We start from the raw sequence: 6,000 nt of genomic DNA, 5'->3' as shown, positions 1-6,000 counted from the left end.
CCGTTAGGAATTTTTTTAAATTGTTTTCAAATAAAAGTCCTATAGTTCAATTTGTTTAGGTATCTGACTCTGGATGCAGAGGTTAGGAGCCATGACAATGAGTCCCTTCTAGCTCTGCAGTTCTTAGATGATGGTGGTGATGATTCTGGGAGTTCTCATGACAGACCCGCACCTATAGACACCTAAATGTGACTCACCTGGATAAAAGGCCTACCTAGGAAGGCTTTGTAGCTTTCCAAAGACTTGAGTCTACCCTAGCTTCCTGTTCATAAAGGGTGCTCCCAGCTAGCAGTGGTGCAGCTTTCATTTCTGAACAGGAAGCAAGGTGGAATCAGGTTCATGCTGACTCCAGACAGACCTTTCCTCCAGGTGAGCCACATACAGGTGCCTGGAGGTGTGAGCCTGTCAAGCAGAACTCCCAAAATGGAGAATGATGGAATGTGTAGTCCAAATAATCCCAAACTCCCATGCCTAGGAATCAAGGACCACAAAATTTTTCAGCAATCCAGTGGAGTCCAAAATGAACACAATCTACTAGTCGAAGACTTTCCCCACTGGCTTGATGTGCCTGATATAATGGGACCCGAGTGAAAATGGCATCATCTTCCATTAGGGCATTTACCAATCCTCTCTTTTGTGGTTCTTCGGGTGGAATTAGACCGCCATTTCATTGACCTCAGCTGTATTATTTAAGGTACATCTTCATCCAGCCTGATCAGCAATTATTTTCAGGGGGAACGATCATAATGGAGTTCAAGGGGAAGATAAAATACACAGGCTGTGTTTGTCTCTGTTCAAAAGACAATGAGATTTCTGCCGACTCGGAAATGTAGCAGGAGGCTTTCTGGTCTCCAAAGAGGGAACCAGACATTGGGTTTTTGTAATGCCTGTAATGCTTGCAGGGTCTTTGTGTGCAATTCTCTTTGCTGCACAAACACAGTTACTGTTGAAAGAAAGGAACTGGGCCTCAGAAATAGGGCAGATGCTCACCATGTGGGAAATCACGGAAGTAATGAGAACCTTTCCATCTGCTTTCAGAACTAGGTTGAGAAAACTCAATTACCTTTAGAGAGCATGAGGGGGAAAACTCAACTACCTCCCAGCACAGTTGTGAAATTCATTGCCGCGTGCTGCAGTTATGGGAAGACTACAGGGCCCATACTCTGTGCTCTTTCCCCCCTCTTCACAGTTCAGAATTAATGAGTTCGTAGTAATGCTTTCTGCTGTAACTGGTTACTTCTTAGAATAATAAGGGAAGTAACTACCTATAACTACCTGCTTCGTGGAGTTGGCATTTGAAATGGAAAACAAATAATAGGATCAAATTCATTCATTCATTCATTCATTCATTCATTCATTCATTCATTCATTCATTCATTCATTCATTTATGTTTCTACCCCGACTTTCTCCTCGAAAAGGGCCCAAGGCAGCTTACAACACTGAAAGACAATATTGAAAGTTGAAAACAATTAGCATACAGTGGTGGTGAACATCCGTCTTTAAGTTAAAGAGGTAGACGACACCCTTAGAAGACAATATTAAAGCTAAAACAATAAGGATTCAAATATTTTAAAAACAACAACAAATGCCAGTCTGAGAAATGGAAAACACAAAAATAGAAAGTATAAGTAGTACTAAAAACCCAGGCAATGAAATAATGCATAACAATCAAACTAAAAGCTCACACAGGCAGCTGGTTATTGGTTCCGTGACTAGTGTTTTCTATTTTTAAAACTGTCTTTCTACATGCATCCCGCAGCCTTTTTTAACAAACATTTTCCAGGTTTTTTTTTTCATGCGGGAGGCCAATTTGTCATCATTCCTAAGTACCTAAGTTGCTTCCCAGGCTTTACTTCCTCAGATCTCCATAAATTCCCTTGTGAGACCAGGAAAGATAACAAAGATCTCTGATCACCTCCTTTTTTTATCCAGTGTCACCTGTAGCAATAATTTTCTGTGAGATCTTCATTCTCTTCTGTTCCCAGTAGTCCATAAAAAAAGAGAAAGAAATCATTTAAGGAGCTGGGGGAACCAGAATCCAGTGTTTATGAGGGAACTAATTATTCAGTATGGATTTTATGTCCTTGGAGACTACTTGTCTTGTAGAGTGTTGGATCTCAGGTGTTGTCTTGAACAAACTCAATGCAAAAGGATTAACATGGTCTATGTCACAGCTCTAGGTTAATTGGGAAAGGAGCGTCATGGTACCGTGGTTAAACTGCAGGACTAAAGTTCAGACTCTGCTCAAGACCTGGATTTGATTTCGACGGGCTCAGCTAGTCATCTCAAAGTTGACTCAGCCTTCCATCCTTCCAAAGTCAGTATATTTAGTACCTAGCTCACTAGGGGAACAATGCATAATTTTACCGTATTTTTCTGTGTATAAGACTATACTTTTGTCTAAAATCTTTAGACTAAAAATTGAGGGTCATCTTATACACAGAAGTAAGCTGAGGAGAGAATAAAAACAAGTGGAGGGGAAAGCAAAAACTGTGCTCACGACCTGGGGTTCAAATCCCAGGTAGCCGGCTCAAGGGTGACTCAGCCTTCCATCCTTCCGAGGTCGGTAAAATGAGTACCCAGCTTGCTGGGGGGGGGGGCAATGTGTAGCCTGTATAATGAAATTGTAAATCGCCCGGAGAGTGCTTGTAGCACTACGGGGCGATATATAAGTCCAATAAATAAATAAATAAATAAAATAAGACCCGCTTAGATTTCTTAATTTTGGATTAGAAAATTGGGGGCGTCTTATACGTGGAAAAATATGGTAATTGTAAACTGCCCAGAAAGTGCTTTAAGTACTATGGGGTGGTATATAAGCAGCATGCTTTTTAAACCAGCATGTAATGCCACAGAGTATATGAAATGGACTGATGCCTGTGGGACACTAGATCCACTCTAGGGTTTAGTCTGGAGCTGCCCAAGTCCTAAAGCAAAATTGGGGGCTAGTTTCAAGAACATTGGATGACTCTTGGAAAGATCAGGCTAAAAGCGGGAGTAGTTCCTCCGCTGACATCAGTGTTCCCCTCTACCAGCAAGGGCTGATGGCCGTTCCTAGCCAACATCCATCCTGAGGGCTAGAAGTTGCCCACTGAGCATAGAAGAATTCAGGGGAAGGAAAAGTATCATCTCCAGATGCCAAAAGGTACTATCCCCCCTCTATTCAGCACTGGTTAGGCCTCACCTAGAGTCCTGGGTCGAGTTCTAGACACTGCACTTTAAGAAGGATGCCAACAAACTGGAGCACATACAGAGAAAGTCAGGGGAGTGGAAACCAAGCCCCAGGAGGAAAGACTGGAAGATCTGGACCTGATTAGCCTTGAGAAAAGAAGACTGAGGGGAGAGAGCAGAGCACAAAGATTCAAAAAGTACAACTACTAGAAAAGTAGTCCTACAGAGGAGGGGCAGGATCTGTTCTCAATCCTCCCAGAGTGCAGGACACGCAACAATGGCTTTAAGCTACAGGAAGCCAGATTTTGGCTGAGTATCAGGAAAAACATCCTAATTGTTAGAGCAGTACGACAAGGGAACCCAAGAGACGTGGTGAGCACTCCAATGCCGGAGACGTTCAAGAAAAAACTGCACAACCCTCTGCCAGATCTGCTTTGATTGGGATTCCTGCACTGAGTAGGGGGTTGAACTCAATGCCCTTGTAGACCCTTTCCAGCTCAACGATTCATTGATTCCGATGTAAGATGGGCCAAGCCAGGTACTAACAGCAGACTTGGAGAACTGCTTTCAGACCAGCATGTGCAATTTGGTTAGGCATGCCCTTGATTCTTCTATGGCTTTTGTGTAGCAACACTACCCATAGCCTGCTGGGTCGTACGGTATTCCAGCTGATTACACAGAGAGATGCCTTCAAATGAAACATTGGAGATAATCCCGGGCTCAATGGCATTCACAATTTACCGCCTCTCCAAGTCCTGCTTCTCATGTTGCTGGTAGCCTTCAAGCATTAACTGCATGTAGACATTTTGGAAAATCCTCATTAACTACCAATAACCGGACCTAATTTGATTTCCTAATATGAAAGAACAATGTACATTTCTATCAGCGTGCTTCTTGGTTGCCGAAATCTCATTTTCCAATTACCTCTGGTGAAAGATTACCCAGCTGAGGTCCTTTATGCCTGGAAGGACATTTTGACATCAAACACTATTATAATCTAGCCCAAGACTTTGCAAGACCGTTTTCATTTGAAGAGGGTGTTTTTGTGTGTGCTTTTTAAAAAAACATTGAATTTAGTGCTAACGTTTGAAATTCACTGGACAACCACGGCTGAAATCCTATTACACGTTTAAGTGGGAGTAATGTCTTTGGTGTAAATTCCAACATCAAATTGCTACAGGTTATTATATCAGGGCAGACATTGACTGTCATACACTACGTCCTATGGTAGCAAAAGCCCAAGCTGATGTCCTAACTCATCGCAACTTGACAGCAAAATTCACACTGATGGAGTTACACCGGCAGGTATATCTAACTGCAGTTCCAGGCCAGAGGTTTTCCCACACAACAAAGGTCTCTCTCTCTCTCTCTCCCTCTTTATGTGTGTAATGTGAACATAATAATTACCAGGATACGTCAGAGTTGAAAGAGGGCTATAAGGCCTTTGGGTCGAACCCCTTACTCAATGCAGGAATCCAAATCAAACCAAATCTGACAGAGTGTTGTCCAATTTCCTTTTGAATGCCTCCATCTTTGAAGAGCTCATCATCCCCCAAAGTAATTGGTTCCTTCTCTTACTGCTCTAACAGTTAATAAGTTTTTTTTCCTGATGTGCTATCCTATCTCCCCTTAGTCTTCTATGCTCATGCCCAGATCTTTCAGTCTTTCCTCCTAGGGCTTGGTTTCCAGTCCCCTGATCATCATTGTTGCCCTCATCTGAACTTGCTCCAGTTTGTCAGCATCTGTTGGCATCCTTCTTCAGGTGTGGTGTCCAGAACTGGACCCAGGACTCTAGGTGACGCCTAACCAGTGCTGAAAAGAGGGGGACGAGTACCTCGTGGGATTTGGATACGATAATTCCATTAATGCATCCTAAAATCACCTTAGCCTTTTTTGCAACCCTATCACATTCTTGGCTCATATTCAGATTTTGATCTACAATTCCCAGATCCTTCTCACTCAAAGTATTTCTGAGTTGTGTATCCCACATATTGTAATGGTGTAGTTGGGTTTTTCCCTTGGTGTAGAACTTTGCACTCATCTGTTGTAAATGTCAACCTGTTGTTTTCAGCTCATGCCCATCAAGAGCTTTTTGAATGTTGTTCCTGTGTTCCAAGGTACTAGCTATTCCTGATATTATTTATTTATTCCATTTGTACTTCACTCCCATTACTGTCATAGCACGACTCTGGGCAGGTTACAACTTGTAAAATAGAAAACAAAAATTAAAAAAAGACATATTAAAACAAACGGCAATTACCCTAAAACAGCCAGATAGCAGTGACTAATTGCAGAGCGGATGGGAGAAAAGAGGGGAAAGAAGAAGAGGAGGGAAAAGAAAAAGTGGGGGACAGTGGCTAGTTGGGGTTGGTGTGCAAATCCTCCCTGAAAAGCTATGTCATTAATTGCTTCCTAAAAGTGCACTGGGAGGGGGCTGGGTGGAACCAGCTCCTCCAGAAGCTGGTTCCGTAAAGTTGGAGCCGCCAACTTAGAGCAGATTTGTGACTACACAACCCTGCTCAAACCCCAAGCTCTTGTGCTTGCTCGGGACATGAAAGATACTTGCAAAGTTCCTCCTTCGGATCAGTTCTGGCTGCCTGATGAGACAACTCAGCATTGACTGTTCGGGACCCCTGCAGTGTGAGAGTAAGACAAGGAGCACTTTTCCTTGCCAGCAAAGTTTTGGAGAGATGTGCAGAATGTTTCGGTAGCAAGCTGCTCAGGATTTGAATCCCCTTTTAGACTCAAGGCACTCATGCTGAGGAAGCACAGAATGACTGACAGGCTGCTCCAAAAAATGTAAATAACTGATCCAAGGCAAGTCCCCC

General features: G+C 43.0%; 1 long non-coding RNA gene across 1 annotated transcript in view; it reads right to left on the bottom strand.

Annotated features, from left to right (window-relative positions):
• Positions 1 to 759: 759 nt before the first annotated feature.
• LOC144584030 (uncharacterized) overlaps positions 760 to 6,000 on the bottom strand; it is a 38,922-nt gene continuing 33,681 nt past the window's right edge. The window contains exon 3 of the long non-coding RNA XR_013538025.1: positions 760 to 1,976. This is a non-coding gene — a long non-coding RNA (uncharacterized LOC144584030). The remainder of the gene's footprint in view (positions 1,977 to 6,000) is intronic.

This window comes from Pogona vitticeps, chromosome 7, assembly GCF_051106095.1.
Source record: "Pogona vitticeps strain Pit_001003342236 chromosome 7, PviZW2.1, whole genome shotgun sequence".
Classification (NCBI taxonomy): Eukaryota; Metazoa; Chordata; class Lepidosauria; order Squamata; family Agamidae; genus Pogona; species Pogona vitticeps.
Note: the sequence above shows the minus strand (reverse complement) of the source record. Positions and strands in the feature narration are given on the sequence as shown.